This window comes from Pagrus major, chromosome 3, assembly GCF_040436345.1.
Source record: "Pagrus major chromosome 3, Pma_NU_1.0".
Lineage (NCBI taxonomy): Eukaryota > Metazoa > Chordata > Actinopteri > Spariformes > Sparidae > Pagrus > Pagrus major.
Genome location: NC_133217.1, coordinates 5,871,108 through 5,888,153, shown reverse-complemented (window position 1 = coordinate 5,888,153; position 17,046 = coordinate 5,871,108). Strand labels below are relative to the sequence as shown.

The following is a 17,046-nucleotide window of genomic DNA, read 5'->3' as shown; positions in this document are numbered from 1 at the left end:
GATGGCGATAAGTGAAGGACGCTGGTCTTTCGAGACATGTGTGCACCCGAGATAACATTCCTCCCAGCTTTGAGCACCTTGAACCTTCACAGGGCTGACTCCTCGGCTTGTGGTATGGCAGATATGTTGGAGTCTAGGAAAATGGGCTTGTGGTTGAGGAAGGCATTTCCCTTACATTACAGTGATGGTCAGTCATCCGGTCCATACGCACACACACACACACACACACATACACACATCTGCGCACACAAAACAGACTCACTGCATTCTTCTGCCTCAACCAACCAAACAGCTGTCAGACACTACGTCAGCTCCAAAACTATTTTGTCTATGTGTGTATGTGTTCCTGCGAGTGTGATTGTCATATTTATGGTAAATGATGAGGTGTGTACTACAGGAGCAGGTTATGAAATGTTCCCACACATCTCTCTGTACAAGCATTTTGATGAGATAGACATTCATTCATTGTCATGTTTCCGTCATCTGTAAACTTAAACCTCACATTCATCCAGCAAGAGTTTGAGCCCTGTATTTAATGCAACCTTCAGAGGCTTTGTTGGGGGAATATTTTGCTTATGTTAGCCTTTAAACCCAGTACTTGTGGTTCCAAAGACTACGGCCAGTTTTAAAAAAAGAGTGCACTGCTTGGCAAAACATGTACAGTTGGCAAAGGTTTTGTGGGTGGACAACATGTTTTTTTTTTTGTTTTTTTTTTACTACTCTTGGCCGAAGAGAGAATGGGAAGAATGCGAGCACTCCAAACAGAAAAAGTGATGGAGAGCGAGCGGGTGGACAAAAGAATTCATGGTGTAATCACGCCAGCATGTAGTCAAGTACAGAGAAACACTCACACAGAGAACACTTGTCAGACATGTTGAGTATTGTCGCCTTTCCATCTAAATCACCGCACACCTTTATTTAAGGACGTGGACACAAAAGACTGTACTTTTGTCCCTTTTTCAGGGACACTCATTTGAACACTCAGTGTTTAGCTGTACTGGCGAAACAGCTAAACAGATGCATAAGAAACCTCTTTGACCCCCTGTGTTTCACTCAGTGAGGTAGACTGGCAACGCATACACAAGTGCTGTGGCATCAAAAATGCTCTTAGTTGTTTGTTTGTTTGAAGGTTGAATCAACTTATGAAAACTCAATTCTGAGTGGTTGAAGGTTTTTCTTCTAATTCCTGATAATAGACTCAGTAGTTCCAGTGAAACTCTCTGGCTACTTAGTATCAGCCTGGATCTACAATGAGTAACCATAGCATCTGTCACTGCCTCGTTCTCGCCCTATTCCTCTGAACTTGCTAATGCTTCGTAACACATAAGCAATCATCTCACATCCTGATGTGGCCGACACCACACATGGACTGTCATTTGTCTGTGAAATCTTGATATTAATTCAGGGACAATGATGTGGCCAGCTAGCTAGTTTTCTTGTTAAACATATCGTCAAATTGTACAAACAGCTTGGCAACCATACGCAATGATACTGACTTTGAATCTTGCTAGCTGTCTGGCTTATATCTGAGCCTGTTTACTGGAGGAGTGAACAATGTTTCCATTGTGTGAGGACCTTGTTGGAGGGTAATGATTGTTCCAGCTATTAGTAAAAACCGCAAGATGTTGCCAAAATTTTAGATTTTGATTGTGAAAACACATGAAAATATGAATAAATTATCTTAATTTTTATATTGACCATATTTCGGTGAATATACCCTTTGAGTTCATTCCTTTGGTGCATGAAGCCAAAAAAGTTTGACTTCCCAGTTATGAAATTATCTGAATCTCCCACATTGTGGGGTCCTAATTTCCAGGTTAGCTCCCAGCTAACTTGAATGGGAATAAAATGATTTAAATAATACAGTTCTTCCAGACTTATCCCTTACTTACTTACTTACTTACTTACTTACTGACTTAAGTCATTTTGGACAAAAGCGTCTGCTAAATCATGTAATGTGATGTGGTCTTTGTACAATACAGACAAAAACCTCAAAGCACACATACACATACCGCACACACACAGTTCACGTCAGGTCCGGGCTGCTCCGCTGGGCAATTCAATCAGCCGATCACTTAATGTGGTTTACACCGAAGCATTCCTGACTAATTTAGCCTGCCTGATTTCTGGATTGGCCATGATGGATGGAGACGAAGTGTCTTTAGTTGTGTGTGTGACAGAGAGTGTGCCCTGGGAGCTGGTATGTGTTTGAAGCAAGGAGAAGGCTTTAATCAGGCTCAAAAGCATTTATATTGCATTTACTATAACAGCACTGAGAATTTAAGTTCACTGTAGATTCTGTTCACAAGTAATCAAACTGCTCCACAGAAGAAGTACTAGGACTTTTTGTACATATTCAACCTGAGCATGTACTGTATTTTCATAACAGGTGTCATATTTAAACTTGACATCTCTAAAGACAGGTGTCCTCGTATTTTCCCTAAAAGTTGGTAGAGTTTTGGCCTGACAGCCTCTCTCTCTCCGCCCTGCTCTGTCCTCTCCTCTCACCATCCTCCTCCTCCCTTTTTCCGCTGACATTTTTCAGCTTTCCATCCTCCCCGCTGTGCCTCGCTGGCTGTGCCAGTGTTGTCCTCCCAGTGAGTTTCTATCTGCCTCTTCTCCACCGCCATCTGTTTCTCTCTTTGTCTCTCTCCCTCTCTCTGCCTTCCTATCGCCTTTCTCTCTTTCTCTCTGTCTGCTTTACCTCGCCGTCCTTTCTATTCTCTCCATCTGTCTTCCTTCCTGTCGCCTCTGGATCTCTTCTACTTTTTCTCTCTTTTTTAAACTTTTGCTATTTCTCACTCTATGTTGCTGTCTCTTCTGTCTTCTGTTACCTCCATCCCTCTTTCCCTGTTGCCTTTTTAATGCCATATGATGGATTCATTTGCCAGTTGGTGTCTGCTAACCCATGGCCTCAGTACACAACTATTTTCTCTTCCTCTGTTTCTGCCTTACAAACATCTTTAGTGCATCTGCATGCAGCCAGTTTGCATACATAGTTACTATACTATAGCCCACTCTGAAAGCTTATTGATATTCCCATGTCTGCCATACCAGACATTCCTCCGATCCTTTCTCTCGTTACGCTTCAGCCTCACTGAACCATTATCGTGTCTCATTTCCACTGTAGCTCTCAATTCCCTGCAGAATAGACTCACCGAGCTGAACAGAAAAACTGCATGGAATGATATATTTTACTATTAATAATGTAACACACAAACAAAACCAGCAACATAATGTAACTCCCCTTTCTTTGTTCCTCAAGCTGCAATAAAACATGTTCCCAAAGCTAGACAGCGACACACACGCTCACACAAAAAAACTCCCACCCACCTCTTTCCTCATCTTCAGACATGTAAGAAGTGGGTCAGTAGGATGTTTGACATCCCACACACCTTCACCCACACACCTTCGTACACACACAGACACACACACACACACACACACTGCAGCTGACTAACAGCAGGGAACATGTCTCTCGCATCCCCGTAACATCCCCATCATTCCACCACAACCTGCCTAATTAGTCCCACAGAGTGTGTGCGTGCTGTCAACAATCAGCCAGTCTGTCTCTCATGCCGGTGTGTGTGGGTGTCTGCTTAAGTCAGCTCGTTGCACATTTCATGTCTTTAAAGATGCACTCGAGTTTTTGGGTCCCCCCCCCCCATGAATATGACAGGACCTTGTTTATAATAATGACCTGCATTTGTATGTCAGTTTTTTAAAATAATGAAGCACTTTGTATCCGGTAGCAAATGAAAGTTATAGAGGGAAAAGTTGCTCCATGAGAACAAGATGTTAAAATCCCATATAGATGGTTATGTGTCAAGTCCTTTCCATACTTTAGTTTTCAACTTTTGTTGTTTCCATCCACCAGGGAGTGCTGAGTGCCTGAGTCGACACACTGCATTCTGGGATAGTCTGGAACCCTCTCCATGGGCTGTACCACCTGCTGACAAACCAGGGGGGTCCGGAGGAGCTGTGTTGAATGAGGTGAGATTGCCCCTGCTGTTAACATGTGCCATGTATGCATCATCACACTTAAATGAACGCAACTGTCTTTTGTTATGTAAGCTAGTCTTGTTAATCGAGGGGGGTCCATATCTTCTAATTGGGGTTCACCGCATCCAGCCTAAAAGCTGCTAGTCTGACTGTCATGTTTAATTTGACGTAATTGGTTCTGGCATCAAGGACTTTTCTGCCCTGTGTTTTCTACATAGCCAAGAGCCTTGTTCTGCTGATAGACCTGTCACCCTGGTCGCAGCACAGATGCACGTTAAGTGAAGTGCGTTTGATTTTAATGTGAGCGACGTGGCAGCTCGCAGTGAAAGAACCAGGGTTCTCCCCTCTGTAGCCTGAAGCCACGGCATGTCATAACGGTATGACTTGCTTCAAATTGGTGACTTACTCTCATAATCCTCCTCTGAAATGCAATATAATTAATTTACTAAACCGATATTGGAGATGACTCCTCTGTATACAGGTTAAACAATAGTCAGAAGAATAAAAAGTTTGTTTCGTGCCTTCGTTGTGTTTGGAGGAGAGGCATTTTTAGGTTAAGGGTAAGTCTGCCTAGTGACAGTGTGTTTGTTTATGAGGCTGCATTTGAGCTCTCTGTTGGAGCATCCGTATATTTTCTTGCATAACACCTTCAGGAACAAGTTAGTGAGGGGTCTTCCTGCGAGAAAGGAGGCCTTATTGGCAGTGCTGAGAGTGCGAACAAGCACCCTATAAATAATGTTACTGCGAGGCCCGAGGAAGGGGGAGTATTGTATTCTATTGCTTTGTTTATACTTATTACTCGTGTGTGTTTGGGTGTCTAATTGTTCATTGATGAATCTCTCCATAAACAAATGTAATCTTTAAATTACCAGCAAACCACGAGCTACAACTTCTTAAGGGTTTCTGTGGATTATTCGCAGCATGACTGCGGTCTTTTCTTGTGGTAATGTTGATCCCCAGAGGAAAAATTCTCTTTTCACTTTCTCCCCTTCTGCGGGGAAGTGAGACCACAGGGTCAGCTGCAGAATTGCACCTTTGGAGCTGCTGGCGATTATCTGGCTCGCAGACATTTCAGCTTGAGGTCAAGGATTTGAACTCAGACATTGTGGTTGATGGATGGTCTCTCTTCTCACTAGTTTCAAATGTTTCCAGTGAGTCAAAGAAAGTCAATGTGAACAAACATTTAAACAAAGTTCCGCAAGTTCTCTCCCCATGATGAAGTTATTTTCCACTTGCATATCTGTTTATTGCTGTTGTGAGTATTTAACAATGGACATATAAATGCAATAACAAACACTCGCCGACCTCCACCAGGAGGAGAAAACAAATGTTCAATTTACAAGAGTGTCAGGATACTAATTGGCAGGTTAAGTCTCGAGGCAGCACTCATCTGTCCAGCTATGAGCTAATAATATGCATCACAAACTAATTAAAAACATTTCATTATTGCACAGCACAGGCATTAACAGCGAGTGAGTTTTCTGAGCAACAGCCTCAGCTGTAGGGAAGCCGCAAGATCACTGTGAAAAATTAGTTTTGCTTGACAATATCTTTGCATCATTTGCTGGTTGTCATATTTTAATGGTGTTTTTAAGAAAAACAAGACTTCCTTACTCTTGTGAATGAAGGTTTTGTTTTTCTCGTACAGTATTTCAATGCTTTTGGAGTAGAAACAATGTTGCTGCCTGTTGTTCTGTTGCCTCAACATTTGGTGCCAGTGGGAGCAGGCAGTGCACTCTGGTCCTCGTCTTTAACAGACTTGCTTGTTTAAGTGTACACACACACACACACACACACACACACACACACTAACACATTCACAGGCAGAGAGCACTCTCATTTACCCCACAGGGAGCAGACAGTTTAGAGAAAGCTGCAGTTACTCTGCTGGAATCTCTGTCTGTATGTTGTTGAATGCTGCTCTCTCTTTCTTCCTCCATGTCTTCCTCTCTCACTTGCTTTCTCTCTTGCGCTCCTTCTGTCTGCCTCTGAGTTCATTTCAGTTCAACTCTGAAGTTTTATGAGCATGACATTTCGATCAAAAACATGTCGCCAAAGCTCATATCTGATACTGAGACTTCTGTCTTTCAGTGTCTTCCGGGGTTTAGAATCTAAGTATAATGATTCAGACCTCCGTCTCTGTTTCTCTTGCTGATTGAAGAGTGTGAAGCTGTACTTCCCTTCTTCACACTGTCACACTCTTTCTTATTTAATCCAAAGAGTAAAAAGTGTGAGTGCTTGTGTGTGTGTGTGTGTGTGTGTGTGTGTGTGTGTGTGTGGGTGGGTGGGTGGTGGTGGTGGGGGGGGGGGTGATAGAGAGAGAGAGAGAGAGACGGTGCTATTCTTGGCTGGTTGGGGAAGTCTTGGCTCTCTGGCGTATGGGAAAAGTGCTCTTGGCAAGTCTTGAACCGAGGCATTCCTTTATGCTGTCCTCTTGAAACACTCACACACAGAGGCAGATACACAAACTTGTTTCTGTCACTTCGGAGGGTTTAACCATAACCGCTGCATGCTAAAGCTAACCCTTAAAATAACCAGATACCAAGATTTTACCCTCAAATTTAATGGTGTACCTTGTGTGAGCAGGACCCTTAATCTGACTTGTGTTATAACACACACACATTCTTGACCTTCTATAGATGACCCTTATTTAGGACCCATCCATCAATCCATCCATCTTCTTCCCCTTATCCGGGGTTGGGTCGCGATGGCAGCAAACTTAGCAGGGTATTCCAGACGTCCCTCTTCTCAGCAATGCTTTCCAGCTCCTCCTGGGGGATCCTGAGGCGTTCCCAGGCCAGATGAGACGTATAATCCCTCCAGTGACTTCGGGGTGTGCTCCAGGATCTCCTCCCAGTTGGTGGTGCCCAGAAAACCTCCAAAGGGAGGCACCCAGGAGGCATCCTAATGAGATGCTCAAACTGCTGGCTCCTTTGGAACAGCGGCTCTTCTCTGAGCTCCCTCTGGATGTCCAAGCTTCTCACTTTATCTCTAAGGCTGAGCCCTGCCACCCTACGGAGGAAGCTCATTTTGGCCACTTGTATCCGTGACCTCACTCTTTCGGTCACTACCTACATCTCATGACCATAGATGAGGGTTGGATGCACAGTACATCGACTGGTAAATCAAAGGCTTTGCTTTCCGGCTCAGCTCCTCATACCACTGATGCCGCACCACACCACCTGTCCATCTCAGGCTCCACTTTCCTGCCACTTGTGAACAAGACCTAGAGATACTTAAATTCTTTTTCTTGGGGCAGGAGCTCAACCCCCAATATTTTGGACCCTAATTGACATAATGCATTACCTTGCCCCTTTCCCTAACCTTGAAGCTGCAATATGTGAGAATGGGAGTCTTGTCAAATTAATTGTCAAAACAAATAGGGGTCAGAATATCACCAGAGTAACTACTGAGAGCTGTGAAATGAAGCTACTGTTAGCTAGTTAGCTCAGTTAGCCATGCAGTAAGCAATCAGGATTAGAAGCTTGGATCACTGGGTATATGTTGGTGTTTACCCTTCTAGCACAGGACCTTTGGACAGCGACAAAGCAGGGATAGCTTGTTAGCATGCTAACTTCAGTAGATATTTTTGCAGCACGATACACAGACATCATAACACAAAAACTGTTATTTTTTCAAATTTATTGTTGAAGACTCTTAGATATTGGACCTTTGACCTAATAATAACCTAATCCTTAATGCAAGGACCAGCCAAAATGTCCTCACTTTTCTAAATGTCCTCACTCTGTTGGTCCTCACAATGCAGCATTTACAAGAACACACACACACTGAAGTGACTAAAGCTCACATTTACATGCTGCTTTAGTTTTTCATTCTCTCTCTCTCTGCTGATCTGTCTCTTTGACACACATAAACACAATCAGGCCTGAATACACACAGAAATACACACATGCGTGCTTACTCACACACACACATCCTGACAGGAGTAAGACTAAGTGCAGTCTCAAAAGAGGGAGTTCTGGTAGTACTACATTATGCCTCCAGGCCCAAAGCCAGAGTTTAGTTGTCACTCACTCTCTCTTTCTCTCCCTCTCTCTCTCTCTCTCTCTCTCTCACACACACACACACGTACAGTACCACAATATCCTCGAATCAATTGCCTAAGGAGTGGGAGGTTGTCTGCATGACTTCTATCAGCTAATAGATCTCGTACGTCTCTTTCTCCATGTCTCACTCGTTTCTCTCTCCCTCCCTTTTTCTTTGTCCCTCTCACTGCAGTGAGAGAAGGTGACATCACTGTCTCTCTCCATCTTTATCCTGCTCCTCCATCATTTTCCTGTTAATTTATCCTGCTCTCTCTCTCTCCTGCTCTCCTCTTTTTATCTGCCCCTCCTTCCCTACTTTGTTCCTCACACATTTCCCCTCTCTCTTTCTCCCTTCCACCACAAATCCTTACATAACCGCTGTCAAACTATCATCACGCACATGGTCTTCCAGGCTAAAATTGGGTGATGAAATTGTATCAGGGGTCAAAGGATTTTGTGTTTTGTAAGAATGCATACAACCAGTCTCAAGACAGCCGCGCGCGCGCGCGTGTGTGTGTGTGTGTGTGCGAGTGAGATTGCCACATCTTCTAAAACATGATATTTTCAGTCCATGAGACAGCTGCATGCATGTCGAAAGAGTTTTGCACACAAAAAGTGTTTGTTTTTTTTGGGTAACAGCACACACGCGCGCGCACACACACACACACACACACACACACACACACACACACACACACACACACACACACACGCATGCACGCTCACTGGTCTTTCCTTAGTTCGAAAAGGCCCACCCAGAAAATGTCACTGAGATGGAATTTCCTTTCATCTGTGTTTGTGTGTACGTTTGTGTGTGTGTGCATAAAAACGGCTGAAAATAATGATGTTGAAACGAAGTGAAAGAGTAGTCGGACCAGCAATGAGACGCCTGTGTTGTTAGTCAGTCTGTCTCTCTGCAAACTCTCCCTCCAGATCAGTGAAGCTGCTCTCCCTCGACTCTATCACGGACACTCTGTGTGTGCATGTGAATATTTTAACAGTGGCCTCCATATGCAAGCAGATTTGTTAATTTAGGAGACACTGGAAAGTCTATATTAAATTAAAATCATAAACTTTGGTTCATGTTTGTTACAGAATTGTGTAATTAAGACAAATATATCTATTAAAGTCCAACCAATACCGATACAGATGGGGCCGATACAGATACTGATATTGGGGAGTAAAAAAAATGTGAATATCAATCAACCAAACAATAAATAAATAAACTAGAGCCATCATGCAATGGGATCATGCCAGCCATGACATCTGTCAACACGTTCACGTTCCGACCAATTACGACTCAGTAGTCATTACTACATTATTACAGACCCCACCCATCTTTAAACTGGTAATAAATAAATGAAATGACCTTGATTTCCACAGTGACATCAGTGCACTCACACAGCAAACTTCACTGGGAATTTTAAAACGTTCTAAATTACCCCAAGCATCTTCTTCTGCATTATATTCTGGAAAAAAAGAAAAGTTTTATCATTGTCATATGAAATTTCAGAGATGTGAACTCCAGCATTGTAAATTTTTTTCTGTTGGAGTTAAGTATATTATTATGTGTTTTCGAAATGATTTAAATTTCAATGACAATGAAGTTTATTTTCATCCTTAAAAACTTAGGTTCACTGTTTTTTTACTTGCAAATAATGCCAGTTTTTACCAAAAAGCATTACATTGGCTAATATATTGTTAAGTTTTATTATTCTCAAGTACTGGTAGTAGCCTGAGAAGTTGTGATATTTATATTGTTTAGGTCTGCATTACAGTATTTCATTAATGAAGTGTTAAGGCCTTGTCACACCGCTGAGCGGTAACCACCCTGACAACTGCCTACCTGAAGGAGCATTCCCCCGGAAAGTGTTTTTGATAGCTGCTGCTGCTGTGGTCTGAGGCTGGGATAACAGGCAGGTGCTTTGGTGAATGTCACAGCGTTGGTACAACCCAACCAAAAGTCCACAACGCTTATAATCTTCTAATATGTGCAGAAAAGTCGCTAAATGTGAGAAGATTTAAAAAGTGCACACACAAGGGACAAGGAGCTGCATACTGTATCAAACTGACATTACCAAAGATTTCTGCTTATTCTGCCCTTCCCTCATTGAAATGAATGGAGGTGGCGAGTTACTGCACTGCAGTGTGAAAAGGCCTTTAGACGAAAGAAAAGAAGAGAAATAATGAAGAGTGTGTGCAGATGTAAATGCTTTATTCCCTAGTTTATTTCTAGATATTGTAAACATCGTCCCTCTGCTAACAGAGCAGACAGTACAGGCTTCATTCTGTAGAAATTGCCCAATTGACCAGAGCCATTTTCCCTTCTGGGAGTTCGACAGCAATCAGCATGATTATATATATTTTCATTGTATAGAGTGAATGGACATGCATGAGTTTGTGTATTTATTCAAAGCTTATTGTTGTGTTCAGCATGCAGCTTCTGGCCTCAGGAGTAGACACTGCTGGGCAGCATGCAGACACCTGTGGAGTGTGTGTGTGTGTGTGTGTGTGTTATGTGTGTGTGGCTGTGGAATTTGTTTGTTTGGCTGATGGCTGAGTTCTGTATAGCTCCGGTGTGTACAGTGTGTGCGTGTGTCCTGTTGAGTCTCAGGGGTGTTGGATGTGTGTTTGCGTAGAGCAGCGGAGGCCTTTGATGATCTGTGAGTGTCTGCGTGCTGCTCAACCAGTGCTGCTGCCTGTGTGACATTTTTGTCCTCTGAAAAGGTGGAACACATTATTCACCGACAAGGACACATGCCGAGCAGTCACCCACCTCTCCTTCTCACACACAATGCCCACTGCCATGGCCATTCATGCCAATTAGTGCCAGTCTGACTGCCTATGCCCATTACAGCCGGGCAGTTCACCTTCAGCGCACACAAAAGTAGGGTTCTGTGTGCTAGATGTGGCCACATGCAGGAACCATCAAGCGGTTCCTTTTCTTCCATTCTGATGTGCAGGTAAATACAGCTGCATTCGTCCACAGTAGTTTTACATTAGTCTCCATAGGCGTGTATAGGCCTGTTTAGCGCCGTGCTCCCTGCAGCCCCTGAGAGTCGCACATCCCACACTTGGCTGTCTGTCCTCAACCAGAGAAATGATCACGCTTACATCATCGGAGTCTGATTGGCTGCTTGTATTTCTCACCATGGCCCACTCACATTGAAAGATCAAGGGAGCACGGAGATGAGGTGTGATAAACGTTAAAGAGGATTAGTTTTAAATTAGCATTGCTAATTCACTTTTTGTGTGAGTTGTGAATAAGAAAAATCCATTTTAAAAAATAGCCTGCTCTGTCAGTAGCTGATAAGCTACTATATGTATACTTAGAGTGTATGGGCGTGTTGCATTATAAAGCTGCATTTATGGACATCATTTCACAATGTGGGTCATATGTTGTTCAATAAAGGTATGAGAGGTAAAACTTAAAGAATCCCAATTTTAGTGCCAGTGAGTCCTCATATCAAATTGCGAGGTACAACTTTTTAACCAGTTTCTGACTCTTAAAAGATCAAATGATTAAGCAATACTTGAGAAATAATGATTAGATAAATTAACAAGAAGTATAGCCGTTAAAAGCTAAAAGCAACAAAGATATCTAACTTTTCTTCAGACAAAATATTCCATTTGAATAATAAAGAAGAAGCTATAATCACATAAAAATCCAACATATAGTGGTTTTAAAAATCAGGTTCTTTTTTCGGACCTATTAACAGAGACAGAAGTCCTGATACAAGGATCTAGGCTTCTAGTTTGATTTAGGGTGGGGTGAGAATAAAAAGAGCATATTGTCCATCAGGAGCTACCAGTTACTACCGTTACTAAAAAATGCTACATAGTGCACCTTTAACTTAATTTTCAAAATGGAAGTTTGCTTGTGCAAAATATGAAATATCTTAAAGATATTAAACGTCCTGTTTGGATGAGTGTTGTTGTACTTTTTCCATTTACTTAAAATAACCAATGAAAAGCCAAATTAAGGCAGTAGCCTATTTCCATGTTCTTAAATGCTAATTGAGCTATCGTCGTTACTAATGTAAACCGACTTGCAACATCTCCATATTCCACTTCCCAATTTCTTTTCATTTTGTCAAGCTCTCATGTTGAAGCACCGGACAAAGCGGTGATAGTTGTGTGGGAAGAATGAATGAACGGATGGTGTAACGATGAATGGAGTTTGAATTACGTTTATCTGTCCCCCTTTTTCTCTCAATCCTCTTTTCTGCCTTTTACTTTTCTCTTTTCTCTCAGCGGCTGCCTCCCCTCCTACAGTTCTCTCTTACTCCCTTTTGTGCAGCAGCAGCAGCACACATTCTCTGAACAGGATTATATATTGTCTTTGAAATAATATTTGGGGTGTTTATGTCTGTGTTTGCCCTTGAATGAGTGTGTTGGACATTTGCCTGCATATTTGTGTGTCTGAATGTCTGCAATGACTGCTTTTGTTTGTGTGTGGGTGTGTGCATTCTTGTACTTGTGTGAAATTGAAAGAGCGAGACAACATCAGTTGGTGTTTGCGCATGTGCACGTCTGAAGGCATGTTTTATATTTACGCGCTTGTGCATCTGCGTGTGTGTGTGTACTCAGTAGGATTATACAGCAATAGAGGAGCTTAGCAGTGATTTGCCCATCCATTCCAGTCCCTCCCTAATCCTGCACTCACACACACATGCATACTTCTTTGTGTGTGTGACTAGCAGGGATCTAATAGTGTGTGTGGATTAGTAGGTTTGTGAATGGGATGTGGCTTGGGCTGAAGTAGCGCACTACACTGCCAGCAAGTTAACACAACTCTGGCAGAGGGTTTGTGAGAAAGATGAAGGATACGGACGGGAAGTGGAAGATATTTGTGGAGTGTGTGTGAACGCCTCGCAGTTCAGAGGGCAATGTTTACATGATTATGTAATGATTACAAAAGGTTATGAATAATAGATTAAGAAGAGAACATGGGTATGATATGATTAAGATGTTGTGATAAGGGCGTGCCTTCGTAAGGCCAGTCTCGCAGTGATCGTTTGCATGTGTGTGTTTGGTGTGTGACCATTAGATGGCTCTGCACCTGCTGTCTCACGAGCTCCCGCACGCACACACACACAGTCACACTCACACACAGAGACAGATGGAAAGACGCAGATAAACAAGAGAGCTGAGACTTTTCGCCGACAGAGACGAAAGGCAGGATGGATGGGTAAAGAGAGTGTAGGGAAAGGGATGGAGGTGGGTGGTGGTGGTGGTGAGGGGGGAGGGTTACTGTTGTCATAACCACAGTGTGTGTGAAGTTTGCGGGGGCGACTGAGAGAGTGAGAGAGTCTGTATGTGTGGGTGAGAGAGAGAGTGGAGAAAAGTCTGTGATATGTATATAAGTGTGTGTGTGTATATATAGAAGCCTTTCATCAGTTTCCTTAGTGACTGGCGCTGGCTGCGAGCGTTCTCCACTCCGCCAGAAGACAGAAGAAATGAAAGAAGAGGAGAGTAGAGCTGTGTTTGATGAGGAATATTGTACTATTGACTAATTGTACGTGTCCACAGGAGCCGACATTTCTACGCTTCCCATTCATTGTCAAATCAAATCATCTCAGTTGTTTTTATATAGCCCAAAATCACAGTCACATTGCCTCAGTGGGCTTTACAATCTGTACAGTGATTAACATCCTCTGTCCTCAGACCCTCGATTCGAGTGAAGATAAACTTGCCATATTGAAAAAGGAAAAACTCTTAACATGGGAAGAGCATGGATCCAGGAGGACAACTGAGCAGGCCAAGGCATCGACAAGTGGTGCCCGAGTCACACGGCCTCCTCTCCACTGTGGTGACCTGGAAGTAGACAGGTCTATGTAAGCAGCCGTGCAATGCATTCTGGTAGCGCTGCTTTGCGTTTAGAGAGTTGGAGCATCACATTGCCCGCAGCTCATTTGCACAAAGTTGAGGTTTAAGCTACTTAATACAAACCAGGAGCATCCAGCGCAACTCGCCACCTCTGGAAATTCCTGTAAAACAGCGACCGAGCTGACGGTTCAGCAACTGCATGGCTTATTTTTGCCCAAAAACGTCGTCAGAAACGCATTTCATTTAAACTATTTTATTTTTCATAATATAAGAGAAAGTTTCCAAATGAGCTGCCATGTTGGTCTGGTTTGAAATCCCAGAGCAGACAGCCCACGAGTGGCATTTGTCCAATCAGGTGCAGCCAGTAAGTGTTTGTGTGCGAGCCCTCCCGTCTAAAAACACCCCTGTGGATATGTACCATAAGTTAGTTGTTACGAAGAATCCATCACCTATATTTTAGTTGAACTTTTTCAGTTGAACTACAACTAACATTCTGATGACTTTTAAAGAATGAAAACAACAACATAATGAGTGAAATACAACAGCATTTTTATGTTGTACTGTTAATTCTCAGAAAAGAATAGGCCTACAGAATAATTCACTCCTCTGGCGTGAACTAATATTCATCAGTTTTCATTCATTCATTCATTTTTGCCCTGCTCCCCAGAGAGCCCGTCCATGGCACTGCCCTCTGTGGCCATCTAGAAATACCTATTGTTGTTAAAATCGCAGTGCTTTGCAGCCTGAATCACTGTCCTTAAGGGAGCATCGTGTGGGGCTTTTCTTAGTACTCACCACTTCTCACCCTTTCTCTCACTTCCTGAGGAGTAAGAGGCGCGAGCATGGATGTATTAAGGAGTCTTACTGTGAAAATGTATCATAAACAGGGAGAAATACAGACCACGGAAGGAAACCAGGAGGAGGCAATGTATCCCGAAAAAATAGGGCTAGAGTTGGCAAGTATGACCCAAAAAGAACATTTATGATGATGGCCGCTCAGATGGGGTTTAATTATTCACACATGACACGAGCTGTTGACTAAGTACCGTAGCATTGTATTTATGTCTGCGTCTGCCAGTGGGCCATCGTTACATTGTAAGCAAATTAATCTGTTAATTCCAGTACAGGACTGACTTGATTTTCTGCAATAAGGTGAAATGAGTTGGAGGAGGATTTGTTTTCAATGGCTGGTGTTTCGTTCATGTAAATACTCAATATGTTTTTATGGACAACAGCATACATATATGGGAAAATACTTAACAGGCTCTCCATGTTCTTCTCCAGCTGGATAAAGTGACTAAGAGACTTTTTGGTTTCATGTAATTCACATAAAATCCATCAGTCATAGAGTAGAGATGTAAATTATGAGGAGGTGACAGGTTTATGCAGAGATTATTAAGCTTTGGAACAATAAAATATGGATTTTGCAGAAAGTGACACTTGATATTAGCAAGTTACGATCAAGTGGTGACATTTGAGATATTTAATAGTCTCTTGCTGTTACCATCCAACCAAAAACGGGTCCCTGGTCGAAGTAGTTATACAGTGGAGAAAATGCGAAACTCAATATTTATGCAGGTCGAGGGTATGGGTTTGGTGGCGGACGGTGGAAGGTTGTGCGATTTCAGAAATGATCGAAGAAACGAGACAGACCAGACAAACAAAGACATCACAGAGACAAAACTAAAATAACCATTTAAAAAAACGTGCATTGATTTTCTCTTTTCTCAACTCTTTGTGCTTGTTCTTTACGCCCACTTTCTCCCTTTTTTTTCACTCTCACACTGCTTTCACTTGGCGGCAGATTGTAAACAAACCCACACAAATGAATTATGATTCAATGCCGAGGGGCTCCAATTAGCTGCCAAGGCAACAGGTGAGTTTTTGCTGTGCCATTGAGGTCACCAGACAAAACAGAAACAACTGTGAAACAGCTGAGTCTCGTCTGGTTTTTCTCTCAGTCTCTGTCGACTTGGCCTTCTGTCTGTCTTATTCTTATGCGTTTATCGAGTCTCTCTGTCAGAGTCTCTCTCTATACTTTTGTCCTTGTGTTCCTGTCTCTGCATCCTGCTCTCTTTTGAGTTATAAAGTTTAGATAATTTTCTTTTCTAACTCTATATTGGAGTGAAGCAAAGGTTTGTTTGCGATATACACAAGACAAACTGGTGAAAAGATACACACTTGGGTAATGTTATAATTTCCAAAAGTAGATGGTAAAATTTCAAAACAGGAAGGAAATGTTGTGATTTTTGGGCACAGGGCTATAACAAATCAGGAACTACATCTTCAACAACAACAACAACCGACATCAGAACAGTTTCTGCAATAAGTGCACCGAAAACTGCACCAACACAAAGTTTGAGAAGAGAATCATCATCAGCATCATATACTGTACACTACCTGATTCACAAATTTAAAATGCCATAGCTCTGAGTGCTTATCACCAAAAATGCCTCCCAAAATAAAATTAAAAAAAGTGCAGAAAGAACTCTCAGATTACCACTTTTTAATCCTCTTACCCAGCCGAGCCTCTCTGGGCTCATTTTGTATGTTCTTTTAGTCCTCTTTACCACATTGAAAGCAAACTTTTGCAACGCCTCCTGCCTCGCAATAGTTAAACTCTCCATGAATATCCAGTGTTGAACACCAGGATTGATATCATGCTGACAGGAAGACCGACTAACACAAACAGGATGTGCTTTTTGGTGCATGTTTAGACCGTTTGAGTCCAGTGGGAATCATTACAAGACTGCGTGTGTGTGCGTGTATGTGTGTATGTGTGTGTTAACATCTTACGAGTGAGTGCTCACTTCTTTCCTGTGCGTGCTACATCTCTTAGCATTGAGGAGCACATTTCATCTATATTTACTTCCAAATGGTCTTTTAACTAGGTCAGCTAACTAACGGAAATAGACTGCTGTACACTGTCAGAGAGGTGATCAGTCGTGACATCTAGTGGTGGAAAGTAGGAAGTGCAGCCTGAGCATAACACCTACTGTACAGTACTATATGTCCAAAAGGGGGGAATTACAGTAGGTTGTGGCTCTGATGTTGCTTTTGTTTGCATATAAGATATATTTAGTGTATTTATAGGAAGTTGTTTATGTCTGACTTTATGTATGGACATGTGTATTGATGATACATGTAATCCTGATTTGTGTTACATTTA

General features: G+C 42.4%; 1 protein-coding gene across 1 annotated transcript in view; it reads left to right on the top strand.

Moving 5' to 3' along the window:
• Positions 1-17,046, top strand: part of atxn1a (ataxin 1a) — a 98,532-nt gene that overhangs the window by 58,284 nt on the left and 23,202 nt on the right. The window contains exon 3 of the mRNA XM_073462985.1: positions 3,878-3,993. The gene's annotated coding sequence lies outside the window, so the exon portion shown is untranslated. The remainder of the gene's footprint in view (positions 1-3,877; positions 3,994-17,046) is intronic.